This window comes from Dipteris shenzhenensis, chromosome 22 (assembly GCF_047967505.1).
Source record: "Dipteris shenzhenensis isolate YYH24624 ecotype China chromosome 22, Dip_SZ_1.0, whole genome shotgun sequence".
NCBI classification, from domain to species: domain Eukaryota; kingdom Viridiplantae; phylum Streptophyta; class Polypodiopsida; order Gleicheniales; family Dipteridaceae; genus Dipteris; species Dipteris shenzhenensis.
In genome coordinates this window covers 23,527,688-23,543,854 of record NC_141617.1, presented here as the reverse complement: position 1 = coordinate 23,543,854, position 16,167 = coordinate 23,527,688, and positions in this window count along the sequence as shown.

Below are 16,167 nucleotides of genomic sequence, written 5' to 3'. Positions count from 1 at the left end.
AATTACAACTACACCTATGATGAGACAAGTGTACCTAGCTGGCACTGATGACATGGCATAAGCTAATTGGGCATGCTGAACTAGGTTGCTGACATGGCGACACTATTGATAGGCTAGTATGATGATGTGGATAGATGAGAGGATAGGGTTGCCATGTGGCCAAATTTCAACCATTGGTCAAACCCAAGGTGAATTTGGCCTAACCTTGGTCAACCACCTAGCATTCTTTTAGATTCCGAGAGTACTACTCCAAGGCTCCTTTTACTAAACCATGGATTAGTAAATATAAAAATTTAAAAATCTAAGATTATCTATCCACTTTAAGTAGATTAAACAATCATTGAACCTACCAAAACTTTCAGGTTCCTCTTGTATTAGGAAAGAAGTGAATGATCTTCTTCACCACATCTTGGAGGTTTGTTGGCAAGCTCGAAATCTTGACTCCACCATCTTTACTAATGTAAGCCTTGGAGCATGTGTCTAGAATATCTTGTCTCTTCCATTGCTTCTCAAAAACGTGTGCTTGCAAACTGTCTCCAGAAATTCCTAGAGCGTTTTCAATCACACTTTCATTGATGGTAATCTTCTGATCTTGATAGACTAGTTGTCCCTCCTTCACGTTCACCTCCTATACCAACCTGGTGAAGTTTTTGAGAGCATCCAAATTGGGCTTTTGAAGAGCGAGAGAGGAGCTCCCATATGTCACGATTTCAAGATCAGGGAGGAGGGGCTCTCGCACTATGCTGCAGAGTGGGAGGAAAGATTGTGTGAGGAGGAGCTCCTAGACTATGCAGGGTCTGTTATGAGAGGGGATAGAAGTTGCAAGAAGACTGCAAGGGAGATAGAAATGGTTGAAAGGGATAAAAGATGAAACAGTGAAGGAAATGGAATGGTGGAGGCTTGAATTTAGAGTCTCATTGCAAGGGAGAAAGAAATTGCACAAATTTTGAATAATTCAAGATGGCCATACTGACTTGCATGGTAATGAATGATTAGAGGTGGTGGCATCTAAGATTCCCAACCATGTCTGTGGTGGTGGTGGCTAAGACCCACCGAGCTGGTAGTTAATTACTAGCCACCGCAATGGTGCACAATTACGTAGCTTTCAGTCACCACCATCGGGCTTGCATGCATGATTACTATGAGTGTAGTAAATTACCAGTCACTGAGCTTGCATGCTCAAGAGAGTACTAGAGTGCATGGTAATGAGGGATTAGAGGTGATTAGGCTTCATGATTTATCTTTGTGGGAATTACTAGTTGATGGTGGTGGTTGTCATCAGCTACGTCTATCGCAGCTATGATTCTACCATGCCACCCCTCACCCACCACCATGCTTTAGCATGCATGATCGCTATGAGTGTAGTAAAAATTACCAATCACCGAGCTCGCATGCTCAGTAGAGAACTAGAGTGCATGGTAATGAGTGATTAGAGCTTCGTGATTTACCTTTGTGGGAATTACTACCCGGTGGTGGTGGCTCTCATTAGCCATATCTGTTGTGGCTAACATTCCACCAGGCTAGTAGTTAATTACCAGAGCCATCGGAGTGGCATCACATGGTGTCTTCTTCATGATTACCAACCCGTCTAGGAGATTCCACCGCGGTGCCTGTAATTAATATGGATGGAACCTTGAACTCGAGCCACTGTGGTGGCTCGAACTTTATAATATGTATAAGATCCGTGGCATTTGGCATTTTTCTATGTTGCTCCGATCCGCCCATGCTCTGCTACTCTGCTCCACACGCTCTACTACTTTTCTCCACACCCCTCCTCTAGCTCTTTTGTGCCCCTGCTCTACTTTGCTCCATGCTCCCTCCTCCAACTCTCGTCACTACATCTACTCCCCTTCTCATCACTCATCTTGCATGCCTACTACCACCCCCCCTCGATGCTCTGTGATCCCAATAATATTTGCCTTCTCATATAAGGTGATTGTGTTGCACTCACCTGGAGCAGAATGCTAGCACTAGTGGAGACCGTCCGTTCCCATAGGTGATTCCCCACACATCTAAATGTCATCACCTTAGATGACATGCTCACAGAGGGCCTCTTTATGGTTGTGTTGTATGGGTTCCCCCTAGATATTGATGAAGGCCTCAATATTTTTAGAGTAGAGTACTCTCGACTTGCTGGGGGGGCCGTAATCTGAGTCTTGGCAATGTGCATGGTCTTCGGCCTCTCCATCGTATCCTCCTTTGGCTCTCTGGAAAATTTTAATGCAACAAGCTAGACTGGCAAAAAACTGAGTTGTACAAATTCCCTCTTGCTCACACAAGGCTCTCAGCAATGGCTGGATGTAATCTTTTGGGCTCTCAATGATCTTTTGTCTCACTGGGTGTAATGTTTTGGTCTCTAAGGCATTTATGTAATCTCTTTTTGTTCAATTTGAGGCTCTCAGTATGCACTGTTGTTAACTTTTATATTTGTATTTGAATGGTTATGGCTGCTACCTATAATCTTTTGGCCTTTAAGGCTCTCAGCAATTGCCGAGCTTTTACAAATGTAAGATCCTTTGTTCAATTTTTGCTCGGTATAAGTTGATAATTTTTATATAGCCTATTATTAGATATAGATGTACATTGTAATAAATTTTGCTCAATTTTCACTCGATAAATTGTATTTTTGCCCTCATTTATATTTATTGCAACAATGACTAAAATACTAGGAAAGAACTACAATTTCCTTAGTTTATGACCAAAATAGCACTAAAATACCTCCGACCCCACCGTTGTGGTTGCATGGAAATACATCTAGAAAAATACAATTAAACTTTCAAAAAATTCAATTGATAGTATGGCCCTTGAGGGGTCCCCTCTAGGGGCAAGGGCCATATCGACGTGCATTATACAATATCCAAGATGCCACTAGACAGAAATGGCATGTCGATATGGCCCTTGCCCCTAGAGGGGACCCCTCAAGGGCCATATTGTCAATTCCATTTTGCTTGGTTGCACAATGGAATACATTTTCCTTGGTACACAAATATATAACTCCAAGGACTAGCGCGGTGGCATTCATAGATCTCCTTTTGTTTGCCAGTGCGCTAGTTGTCATAGACCTCCTCTTGTAATATGTAAAAATAGGTAATGGAGCTATAACTCCAAGAACCAACGCGGTGGTCTCTCCAAGACAACCTTGAATTCTGGGCAATGATAGGTCATCAGGCTAGATAATGCATTGAGGTGATGCTCAAAATGATAGATTGCATCTCATTATTATGCCAAAAAGTAGCATGGTGTCTCTCCAAGCCAACCTATGATTTGCATGGGCTATGGTCAAAGAAGCGGCAAAAGCCTGCATGATGACAGGCGGTCAAGCCACTGGCTGAATGATAGATTGCGTCTAATTATTACGCCAAGAACCAGCATAGTGGTCTCTCCAAGCCAACCTTCAATTTTAATGATCTGCATGGGTTCGTGCCCAGTGAAAGGTGGCAAAGCTATAGCAAAAGGCTACGCAATGATAAGTGATCAGGCAGCGTAGACTAGAGACTATGTTGCACAAAGCAGTGCGGAGATGCCATGTGTCAAGCTATGCGGTGTTCTGAACAAATAGATTGCATCTCATTATTATGCCAGTGTGCCTTCATGACGTCGAAATTTTTTTTGACAAGAGTGTGGGTCCATGCAAAGTTCAAATATTCACCTAGGAGCGCATCACATCACGCCCCAAAATGGCCCCGAAAATAGTTTCGCGATTGGCTACATCCAAGCAAATGTTGACCCGAGAGATGTATTAGATGGCCATGTCCCATCATCATGGTTGAGGTGACATATCGTAGTGGAAGACTTGGTCTACTTTGTTGGAAGCTTAGCTGTGACAGCGGAGGATGTGGGGATGGGGGAGTCATATATGTAAGCTCTATATATCACATGTGCTCATGGCCTTATTTTCAAATTCCTTATTTGTGGATATTGTATGATTCAAGGATACCCTTTTTCTATATGAATCTACACCTTGTTGGAGGACCAGCTACCACAATGGAGCTTGTGGGGATGGGGAATGTTTAGTTGCATAATTGCATTTGTAGATTCATGTGGATCAAAAAGTAAGGATGAGCTTTTTCGAAAAAAAAAAAAGTAAGGATGAAACACTAGTCCTTGATATTTTGTCGAGTATGCAGAACTTGCAACCACAAAGAAATGGTTTGGAAAAATATATATATAAAGGAAAAAATATTATGTCCTACCTTCCAAAATATTTGCCATATTAAAATAAACTACCAATATGCAAGAAAAAAATTCCATGCTTTTCAAGCACCTTCACTCTGTTGTGGAGTCAGCATCTAAGTCAAAATCTGTTATGTGAGACAAAATTGATAAATATCACTTGTATAAAATGGTGGGTATCTTCTTTGAGGAAACCTTCTTCAAAAGGTTACCTCTTGAAACTCATGACTATACAATAGCATCAATAAATTCCCAATGGGGAGGATCACTTTTATTGCACATTCAATTCTTGTTCCAACAATCTGCATACACCTCCTCAATTATTGCATTCTGCCTTTCGCAAATAGGTTCCAAATATTGTGTGAAGACCTTCTACGAATGTTTAGATTTATTATCCTTCCATACATCAATTTGAGAAATGCCTAGCCAAATTGGGCAAATTGTTTCTACTAGTGGGACTGAAATAAGTGTTCTTTTTATATTGTTATGGATAAATTTGACTAAAGTAAAAAGGCATAAGTATGAGTGTGTGTTTGTATGTGTGGCAATAGTATAATAAAATATGGTGTGCATAGGGCCCAGGGTTGAGGTGGCAGGGCATGACCATGTGCCACCCTTCCACGTAAGAGGACCCATAAGGTGTGTTGTACATAATCCATGGTAGTAATATTATAAAACGTAAGCTGGCATGGCTCCTCCATGTGCCACCCCTCCACCTAGGCGGTCCCATGCCTACATTTAGTGAGATACGGCTCAAAGTCCATGGGAGAAGCAATATAAAATAGGTGGAGACGGATATTATATTGGGTTATTCCCTCCATATAGGATAGGCCCATGTGGGGGAGGTATAGAAGGTCCAAGAGTGCAAGTTAAATAATGGGGAAAGTAGGATGAGGTGGCAAGATTCCTTGTGCCAACCCTCCACTTGTCCTCCTAGAGGTTTGAACGTATTATAAAATTGGGAAGAGACCAAGGGAGTATCATAGACTTGAGATATGGGGCTTGATTTATGTGGAAAAATGAGGCAAAGGGTTGTCACACACAATTGGGAGTGCGTAACCGCCTAGCCCACATGGGAGACTTTTCCACACACACCATGCATGTGGGAGGATGCATTTATTGGGAGAGACCCCTTCTCTTGGCTATAAAAGGAGGGGGCTATTCCTTGATGGGACATGCTCATTCTTGTAAAGCCACCTAGCTAGTACTTTGATTTCCCCTTCCCTTGCTTTCAAATAAAGCATGGTCCTCTTTCCTTAATGTCTCCATCTTTACATTCCTCCTCCAATCATGTACATGCTTCTCTTCCCCCACTCCCTTTCCCCTTGTGCCATAGTCTCCCTCTTCATTCCCTCCCCTTCTAATCCCTTTTCCCCTCCCATGATAACGTTTTGCCCTCACGTTCTCCTTTCCTCTATGGCCCTTGTGTGTCGCCATGCTTAGTGTCTAGCCTCTTGTCTTGATTTCTTTTCCAGCCAACAGAATTGGTGTGGCTGCTGGGATTGAAATCTCCATGGCTAGTGGTGTAAAATCTATTATTCCTACAACTGGGTGCAGCTCTACAGCCTCTTCCGTGTGTAGTTCTCTACTTTTGAACCTCCAAATTGTGTGCCTTCCTTGTCCCTACGACTGCAAAACCTCCCTGCTTTTGCACTTCCAGTCTGCCTGCTTTCTGCTTGCGGTTCCTACGTGTATTCTGGCTGGCGAATCTTCTACTTGTACCGATCGCATTTGCAGAACTGCAACATCTGTGCTCCCTCTAAGCTCCTATGCGTGCATTCGCACATCCACTGTGTACACCCATGCACATCATGGATAGATCGTGATGGTTTTTTGGGCTCCTGCATCTTCTGGTCACGAACAGTTTTTTTGAGTTTCTGCAATACTGTAACAGATCCCGCGCCCCCCCCTCTTTCTCTTCTTCTCCTTCTCTTTCTCTTCTCCTTCTCCTCTCCTCTCCTCTCTTTTTATTAAAGAGTGGGATTTGAACCCAAGACCTCTCCCTTCACAAAAGGGAGACTTATCATTGGGCCAACAAGTAGGAAGTAATGAAAATGTAATGATTTTTGCTTATATATTGAAATCTCGGGAACTGTAACTCTCTAACCATGGGGAGTTTTTTCTTGCTGTAAAAAGCAAAAGTATTTCGTTTCATGTGCTCTATTCACATCTCCTACTAGATCGCTGATTCAGAACTTTTCCAAGTTCACTTCATGGATGCACGCCACATGAGGAGGGTGGATATTTATGTCACTTCTCGATGAGTTTAAGGATTTGGTGCTTGGTCCTCTACTCATTACGGCTACCAATTGGCGAAATCTCTTTCTTAATCTTCATGTCGACCTTCAACGGCTAGTGCATTGTTCAAGGAGATGAGAGGTGGGATGATACACCATGGATGATTCAAGGTGAAGAACTAGTGATACACTGGGAGAACTTTGATTTTAATTCTACTCATTGTGCGGTGATTGAGCTACTTGTTGCTTCGGAGGTAATTAAAAGGGTGTCCTCTTCGAAGGGTGGGATGCTCCCCAAGCTTGGGGGGAGATTTGGCACATCTGCCTATTAATTCCTATGGATAAGCTCATCTTGAATGGTTTATTCTCAATCTCACTACAAAGGTTTCTAGGCCTCGGCTATGGTTGGTAATGTTTTGACCAAGGAATCCATTTGTACCTAATCAACCTTTTGTGCCTCATTTTGAGCTTCAAGTTGTAATTCTTTTTGGTCTAAAGATAAACTATCAACAAAGGATTGCAAGTTTATTTGGTGCTGAATGGTTGGATCAAGTATTGAATTCTCCCCACCCTCTCCTTCTACCTATCTTGGACTACTGAGAAACTTGGGATGTCCGAATTTTAGTCTTGGTGTGATGACATCTTGGATCCTTTAATTTGATGGAGCTTACAAACCTTCGACCAAGGGGTGCTGGCGTGGGTGTGAAGCACACTTCACCAGGTGGTGAGGAGTATTGTTATAGCAAGTCTGCACCTGCAAGTACTTGCAACTGCAAGTACTTGCAACCAAGCTGAGTACTCGGCACTCATTTTTGGGCTACAAAAGGCACAAGAACATCACGTCAAGCAACTTGAGGTGCAAGGAGATTCTCAATAGTGTGTGAATAAGTTAGTGGAAGGTGGAAGGAGCGGAGCAAAGGCTTGGTTCCACGACATCAACAAGCATTGGAACTGTGCAACCAATTTGAAGAGGTAAAAATTCAGCATATCCCTCGAGCTCAAAATATAGTTGCTGATTTCTTGGCACGTGAAGCTTGTACTTCAATCACGCATGACGCGAGTGGAAGCACCACCCAACAAAGCTGCAAGCCACGAAGGAGGGTGATCATTTGTAAGGAATGCAAAGGTTGTGGTCATCATGAAACTAAGTGTTGGGCATATTTGATATGAGTTTACCGACTTCGGAAGATCATCAGAAAGGTCCTCAAGGACATTGCTCAAAAGAAGGATGCCAGACCGCACACCCCTTGAAGAAATAGCATGGCAACTACAAGAACTGGAAGAAGTTGAAGGTGATGTGCAAGCTCTCCAACTATTGACATTTGTCATGGCATTCTTGTTTGCCTTGATGAACAACCTCATGCAGCGCCGCATCTCTAACCCTCACTTGTAAAGATGGCTGCGATATCATGAGGGTTGGTCCTTTTAAGATTGTCTATGAGCTATTCTATGCTGAAAATTCTTCCCGGGTAGTATTTCACAATACACCAGTCACACCCTACCCTGCCTATGTGTGCTTTGTGGATGTATCTTCACCTGATTTTTAGTTCAAGCTACCTCTTTCCATTGTTTGCCCATAGATAAGCCTCATTTCGTCTCTCTCTTTTCCATTTTCCAAGCATGGCTGACATTCTCGTGTTTTGTGGATGGGTTGAAGAAAATTCAAATGAGTATCTTGTGGCCTTTAAGCGCCGTTGTGTTTCTCTCAACTTTCTTACTGAAGACAGATGGCTGTTGGTTCTTCCCACATTTCTAGAGGGTTTGGCTCAAGTGTGATATGAGAAGCAGGCCGAAGATGTTTGCCAAAGCTGGCCAAGGTTGACAGCAGCGATGATTGAGTATTTTGGCAAAGAAGAGGAGCTGGAGAATGTGTACCTGCAGGTGACAAACTTGAAGCAGTCAGAAGGTGAGACGGTACGACGATATGTGGATTGAGTGACCGTGCTCCTAGACCGTATAATTGCCATGCAGGCGGACAATGCCAAATTTCGAGCTGGAATGACTCAGCATGTGTTGGGCTACCTTGTAGCAGGAGCAAGTGACGAATTTCGCCTCAAGCTTAAATGGGAGAATCCAGAAACTATGGTGCTAGCACATGAGATTGCTCAAAAGTTTGATAAAGTTCAGTCTGACCCTGCTTCAAAAAAGATGATTGTCCCTCCACAACCCCCTCAATTCTTGCAACAACAACCTGGGGGGTGTAACTCAGGGGCATACTCCCACCCCCATCAGGGATGTATCCATTGCCTCCACCTCAAATGTGTGGTCCTCCCTTAGATGCTTACCCTCAACAAGGTGTATATTCTCACCCTTTGCCTCGAAGATTTTCCTAGTCTCGCCCACTAGCCCCCCTCCTTTCTACTCCCTCGGCCCCTCTAGCTAAAGAGGCCCCCTGTAAAAGAACCCAGAGTCAATGACCTTGCCAAGGCCCTGAATGATCTTCAGCTTGAGATGGTGGGCATCAAAAATCAAGCCAACCACCCCCCAAGAGACCGTGCTAATGTTGTATGCTACGAGTGCCACCAAAAGGGTCATTATCGCATGGAATGTCCCAATATTCCAAGGGTGAATCTTTTAAGTGAATCAGGCTCTGAGGATTCTGACATAGAGATCCATGACCTCGAGAAAAGAAGTCGTACCACCTCAGACCCCTCTCTAAACGGTGGACCAGGCCGCCCTAGAAAGAAGGTCTCCTCCTCAGAGCCCTCAGATGTTGAGATGGCAGACCCACCAATAGAGAAGACTAAAAGATCTCGCAGGAGGAAGTGGTTGCCCTCTGATTTTCCCATCGGCTCAGGGCAAGAGGACGATTCGGTTGTTCAAGACCTTGCTCATCAGTCTTTGAGCATCACGCTCCCTCAACTAATAGCATTAAGCCCTAAGGTGAGACATGAGCTGCAGCAAGGTCTCTCAACAAGGAGGAACAAGAAAAAGGGAAAGGTACGAGAGGTATCTTCCATCTCTGAAGAAATTGATCAGCACCCACATATAGTAGATGTCATCATAGATAATTGCCATGTCAAAAATGTGTGTGTTGATGGGGGAGCTGCATGTAATATCATGGTGTCCGAATCATGAAGAAATTGAATTTGAAATGCACAAGGCGTTCCTCCACTCGAATCAAGGTAGCAGATGGTCGACGACTTGCCACCCTGGGAGTCATTGAGGATTTGCCCATCACTATCAATGGGTTGACCACCACCATCAATTTCTATGTAGTGGACATCGAAGATACAGGCAGGAGTTACCCAGCCATACTCGGGAGACCATGGTTGAGAAAGAGTGATGCAGTCAGCTATTGGAAGACAGGACACATGTCTTTTGGTGCTTCTAAGGAGAAGATCCCGGTGCAACCAGGTGCCACAGAACCAGAAGAAGAAGAGGAGCAAGACAGTGGTACTCTCTCATCCTCGGTGTCTAAATCAATGGAAAGATCAGATGGGGGGAGAGTTCTCAGATGAGAAAGTTTACATGATGGGGGTGTCTCCAATCCCACCACCTGCAGAAAAGGTAACAGCTAGAATCTATGCTTTCCCCAAACCTCACTCCAAGTAAGAAAGATGAGTTCCTAGAAATGTTCAAAGATTTCCCTGACCTTTTCGCAACTAGCTACCGCCACCTTCGCCATGTGACTGCCATAGAACACAAGATAGAGCTGATGCGAAGCCTGTGGCTCAGAAGTATCGAAGATTAGGGTCCCTACAGACCGATGCTTTGTGCTCAGAGTTGCAAAAACTTTTTGAAGCTGGGTTTATCATTCTGGTTCACAATACTGAATGGGTTTCACAAGTGGTAGTCACCCCAAAGAAAAACAACAAGTGGCGGGTCTGCATCGACTATAAGAAACTCAATGCGGCCACCAAGAGGGACCATCATCCTCTTCCCTTTCAAGACCTCATTCTTGAGAAGGTAAGTGGTCATGAGATGTATACTTTCTGTGATGGTTACTCCAGGTGAGCTCCGGGTTTTATCAAATCAAAATTGCCGAAGAAGATGTGCTTAAAACCACATTTGCCACACCCTGGGGGACCCCCGTAATGCCATTTGGCCTCACCAATGCTCCTACTACCTTTCAAAGATTTATGCAGATGGTGTTTGCTCCTTATTTGGGGGATTTCTTGGAGGTGTTTTTAGATGATTTTTGTATATTCTCGTCACGTAAGGAGCACGTCATGAAGGTTAGGTTGGCCTTCCAAAGGGTCAATGATGCGAATAGAAGTCTCAACCCTGAGAAATGCACCATTGGAGCCACTCAAGGGAGGTTACTAGGACATATTGTCTCATCTGAGGGCGTCAAGCCTACCCCAAGAAGGTAGAAGCCATCCTCAAGCTCTCCCCACCAACAACCAAATGTCAGTTATGCTCATTTGTCAATCTAGCAGATACTATCGCTTCATTGATCAATATGCTGCTTTGACATGAACCATGACTATGCTATTAAAAGATGGGGCTGATTTCTCTTAGGATGAGGAGTGTGATCATGGGTTTGCACAAATCAAGAATGCTCTAGCTTCATAACCCATTCTACGCAATCCAGATTGGTCAAAGGCTTTCTATATCAATCCTGGGTTTGGTGAGCACACTCTGGCAGGTATTCTTCTCCAGCAAGGGGAGGATCGGTTCATGTATCCCATTCGATTTGCATTTTGACAATTGCTCAACATTGAGCCACGCTATTCAGAGGCTGATAAGCATGCCTTGTATTTGGTGTTCTACATTGAGAAATTTAAGCATTATGTGGCTGGGAAGTCCTTCATTATACTCACTAGCACTGGTCTTGCAAAGCAAGTTCTTCAATCACCAAATCCCATGGGCTGGTTGGCCACATGGTTGGCAGTTTTACAAGAATATGAATTTTCTTTCAAAATTGTAAAAGGGGGTTGTTCCAACTTGAAGAATGCTTTGATTGATTTAGAGGAGTGCCGTGATGTAACCCTTGTAGCGGCCATAGAAGTTTGGGGATCCATGGTATGGTGGTATCTACAAGTTTCTAACTGCTTTCTCCTTTCCTCCAGAAAGTACTAGCTATGAGAGAAAGAAGATCCACAGAGATAGTAGGCACTACACCCTATTTGATGGGGTGTTGTACCGTCAAGGCATGGATGGGGTACTAAGACGGGCCATTGATGTAGATGAAGTGCCTAAGGTATTGAAGCATTATCATGATGGCTTTTGTGGAGGCCACTATGCCAGTGACTATACAGCTAAGAAGATTTTACATGCTCCACTATTGGCTAACCTTGTTCAAGGATGTCACTTTGTATTGCAAAACCTGTGAACCATGCCAATTATTTGGTAGGAAGGATTTGCGTCCTGGGCAACATCACCCAGTGATGTCCATCCATCTGTTTCAGAAGTGGGGAATAGATTTTGTTGGGCCCTTGCCCATGACTGCCCGCAAAAAGAAGTATCTTTTGGTAGCCACTCAGTACATCACTAAGTGGGCTGAAGCTATCGCCCTCCCCGCTGCAAATGGTAAGGTAGTTTCAAATTTCATATTTGAACGTATCTGCACAAGGTTTGGGACACCCATGGAAATAGTCTCTAACCATGGGAGTCCATTCTTAAATGAAGTAGTGGAGTAACTCATGGATCACATGGGTATTGATCATCGCACTTCTAGCATCTATTATCCAAAATCCATGGGTCAAATGGAGCAGACCAATGGCCTCCTTTGTAAAACCATGGGGAAAATGGCCACAGGGAACAGGAGCCAGTGGGATCAGAAGGTCACTGAAGCCGTGTGGGCTTACAACATCACTCATAAAACGTCTACAGGTCACACTCCTTTTGAGTTGGTGTATGGTACTGAGGCAATTTTACCACTAGAGATAGAGATTCCGGCCTTGAGATTGGCACAAGAACAGAGGATGACAAAAGATGAACATGTAGAGGCCAGATTGGTACAACTTGAGAAGTTAGGTGAAACCTGACGCCTTGCACTACACCAAATAGACATCCAAAAGAATCGACAAAAGGCTCGCTTGGATGCTAAGATTCACAAGGGATGGGAAAGACACTTTGCTGAGGGGGATGTTGTGCTATGCTTTGATAACAGATTGGACCACCAAATGGATAAGAAGTTTCTGCCACTGTGGACCAGTCCATACAAAGTCATCAAGGAACGTAGCAGTGGGTCTGTACAAGTTTAGGAGTTGCATGAGCCATATGGCAAGAAGGTGATCAATAAGCATTACCTCAAGCCCTTCTTTGTGCATGATGGTCCCAGGCATGGAAATGTTGTGCATTCCCAGCCTGGGGGGGGGGAACTATTATGGATAAATTTGACCAAAGTAAAAAGGCATAAGTATGAGTGTGTGTTTGTATGTGTGGCAATAGTATAATAAAATATGGTGTGCATAGGGCCCAGGGTTGAGGTGGCAGGGCATGACCATGTGTGCCACCCTTCCACGTAAGAGGACCCATAAGGTGTGTTGTACATAATCCATGGTAGTAATATTATAAAATGTAAGGTGGCATGGCTCCTCCATGTGCCACCCCTCCACCTAGGTGGTCCCATGCCTGCATTTAGTGAGATATGGCTCAAAGTCCATGGGAGAAGTAATATAAAATAGGTAGAGATGGATATTATATTGGGTTATTCCCTCCATATAGGATAGGCCCATGTGGGGGAGGTATCGAAGGTCCAAGAGTGCAAGTTAAATAATGGGGAAAGTAGGATGAGGTGGCAAGATTCCTTGTGCCAACCCTCCACTTGTCCTCCTAGAGGTCTGAACGTATTATAAAATTGGGAAGAGACCAAGGGAGTATCATAGACTTGAGATATGGGGCTTGATTTATGTGAAAAAATGAGGCAAAGGGTTGTTGCACACAATTGAGAGTGCGTAACTGCTTAGCCCACATGGCAGACTTTTCCACATACACTATGCATGTGGGAGGATGCATTTATTGGGAGAGACCCCCTCTCTTGGCTATAAAAGGAGTGGGCTATTCCTTGATGGGACACACTCATTCTTGTAAAGCCACCTAGCTAGTACTTTGATTTCCCCTTCCCTTCCTTTCAAATAACGCATGGTCCTCTTTGATGTCTCCATCTTTACATTCCTCCTCCAATCATGTACATACTTCTCTTCCCCCACTCCCTTTCCCCTTGTGCCATAGTCTCCCTCTTCATTCCCTTCCCTTCTAATCCCTTTTCCCCTCCCATGATAACGTTTCACCCTCACGTTCTCCTTTCCTCTATGGCCCTTGAGCGTCGCCATGCTTAGTGTCTAGCTTCTTGTCCTGATTTCTTTTCCGGCTAACAATACATCAACCATTGGGTTGAATGATTGTTTTGGCTTTTTCCTTTGAGGTCCATAGTAGTGGTCATTCAACTCTTCAATTCCTTGAAACTCCTCATTTTCATTATGAACTACTTACACACAATCGATGTGTTGAATCTTTGGCCAAAACCTCTCATACATGCCCTCTACACTATTGTTTTATCAAGAACATTAATCATGTTCTTCCAATACTTCACCACCAGCTTGTAGAACTTTGTGAAAGATGATTTTAATCCCAATTGGATCAACTTGAAAATCCCTTGAGAAAAAAGAACTAATAGGTATGCAAACAAGTACCTACTTCTTGTTTCCCAAACTGCAATTACCCATACTACAACAATAGGTGTTTGGGTAGTTTCTTGTAAGGATTTTATTGATTGGAACTTCCAGGTCCAAGGTCTTTAAATGTGCCACCCACTACTTTAATATGAAGTTGCTACTTATCATTGGAGACATAGCCAATGCTTCTCTTTAGGTTAGTGCATTTAGGAGAGCATTGTTAGACCATGGCATCCCACCATATACCGAATCTCCAAGTGTATGGTTATCAATTCTTTCAAGATTCCTCAAACACAGTGAACCAATTGTGAAGTTAGGATCTGATGGCCACAATGATAAAGAAAAGTGACCATAATGTCCTTAACCATGTCCATGTGTTATCATGACAGTCAAAGACAAAGGAAGTTGAAAGGACTTGTCTATGTCCTTTGATCAATTATGTAATCTAGGGATCAATGTCTTCTTTTGGTCCATATTATCATGTATAATGCAAAAGTATGTTTGAGGACACATTTCAAAAAACTTGGCCATGTGTAGTACACATTTCTACAACTTTTTTATTGTAACAAGTGCTTTCTTTGATCTTCCATCATTTTGTTATGTTCATTTTGACACTTTGTTGCTACAAGTTGAGCCTTCATTGCACCACATAAACCACACTTAGAGAATTCACATGTTTTTGAAAATTTTACATGCAAATTTGGAGTTCCATATGTGGTTGAACTTAGAAGTTGACATGCCCTTGCAACCCAAACTATGCTTCAACTACATGTTGAGCTCTTCAAACAATGGTTATTGCATCATACAACTAAGAAAAAACCACAAAAAATAAAAATTGTACTTGGTCCTTGCATGTTCTCCATCTTCAAAAAACCAAGATTTGAAAGCAAGAGCCTTGAAAAGTATGAAGTGTGATTTGAAATAAGCCACTATACTATATGATTTGAAAGTAGGATTAGTGTGATTTGAAAGTAGGATCTCTAGTGTATGGTTTGAATTTCAAATTTTGAGTTTTGAATTCGGAATTTTAAAATTTCAATTTTTAATTTTGAATTCTAAATTTTGAATTTTGAATTTTAAATGGGGAGATTTGGCCATCCGACCAAATCTTATGGGCTACTTTCAAAGCACTAAGATCTTGGCTATAAGGCCTAGAGAGATTTGGCAGGGTGGCCAAACCTTGTTGCCTTCTTTAAAAGAACAAACAACTTGGCCACATGGCCAAACCTCTTGAAACCTTGATGCTTTGAAAGGAGCCAACAAGATTTGGTTGCACGGCCAAATCTTCCCATATCTTGGTGCTTTGAAAGGAGCTAGTAAGTTTTGGGCACATAGCCAAATCTCCACATACCTTGGTGCTTTTAAAGGAGCCAGCAAGATTTGGCCGCATAGCCGAAACTCCCCAGAACCTGTGCTTTGAAAGAAGCCCACAACATTTGGTTGCACATGCCCAAATCTCCGCAGACCCTGATGCTTTAAAAGATGCAACACCGAGTCATAAAAAACGACAACAAAATCATGCAAATGACAAGTCAACTTCATTTTTGGAAAAAAACCCCAAAAAATGTGCATTTTTTCAAAATTAGAGGGACAAAATATACACTCATATCAAACATTTTTAAAAACTAGTACTTTTATTAAAAAAGAATGCATATAGTATTACTTACATTTTACTCCAAAAGCCAAAAATGTCTATTATTATCAATTGAAAAAAGTGTTCTCTTCTTTAATTTGAAAAGCACGACAAATTACAAAAGAGAAGAAATTGCTTCATTCAACTAAGAGAGTCATTTTGCTTTAAAATACCAATTGTTTTTCATGAGTGTCCATTATTTTAACTCAAATCCATATACAAGGATTTCTACATATTGCAAATCAAGCATATCCACACCTCGATGAATTCCACTTTTTTTCCCTTTTTTCGCATTATTTAGATGATATGTTCCCTTAAGTCCATTGGTTGAAAGAAATTTTTATGAATTGACTTCCACATAAGTAACAACATGCCCTCATGGTGGATAAGTATACATTTCTAAAATACTTGTTGTACATAGCATGCTATCCAAAAATTGATAATTGGTAAAATGATGTTACTTTAAGATCTAATACAATTTGATGAAACACTTTTAGTGCATTATCTAACAAAACAACTTTTCTTTTTTATACACAATTGATCAAATGGTTGAATTTTA